Source organism: Triticum aestivum, chromosome 3B, assembly GCF_018294505.1.
Source record: "Triticum aestivum cultivar Chinese Spring chromosome 3B, IWGSC CS RefSeq v2.1, whole genome shotgun sequence".
Taxonomy (NCBI): Eukaryota; Viridiplantae; Streptophyta; class Magnoliopsida; order Poales; family Poaceae; genus Triticum; species Triticum aestivum.
Genome location: NC_057801.1, coordinates 43,478,692 through 43,479,411, shown reverse-complemented (window position 1 = coordinate 43,479,411; position 720 = coordinate 43,478,692).

Below are 720 nucleotides of genomic sequence, written 5' to 3'. Positions count from 1 at the left end.
CGAAGCGAGCAAAAAATGAAAGTGCAAAGCATTCAAGTCCACTATCGACAAACTACAATAATGACCATATTCTTACCAACCCCAAAGCGTGCCATTGATAGTAGTAGGAGTAGTAGTGGTGGTGATGGTAGTGGTAGTGATAGTGATAGTGGTTGTAGTAGTGGTAGCGTCTCCCCCTCAGAAAATATGGATCTACCCGATCCATAAAGAAAACAACCACCACTTTTAGGACATTTTTACAATTCTCTTTCACTTGCATTTTCTTTCGTGAAGGCTCGCTCTCGTTTTTCTTACATCCTTCCCTTTTTTCCTGAGAAATGTATCTGTGGCTACTGTTGTTTTGCCAGTCTGTCTGTCCTCAGTAATGAACTCTCGCTAACCGCACCCTATAGGGATCATCGAATCGTTAGCAATAAGCCCTGTTTCAAGAGGTTCGTATAAAGAACGCCTGGAAATTATAGATGAACATGTGTGTGTTTTGAGTTGCTTGATCCACGGGATCACTTTGTAAAGAAAGCACCTGATATGATGTATAAATAAGAAAACACAACGTGTGGGTAGCAACAAGTTATTTCATGTCGTACTTGAGAGGTTTATTCACCTCCTATAGTACTACTATCAGTTACACGTTTTTTTTATTTCATGTCATTTTTTACTGAAAATCTAAAAAGGTATATATATGTTGCATCTATGTTATCACTTATTTTTGTGGTTTCAGTT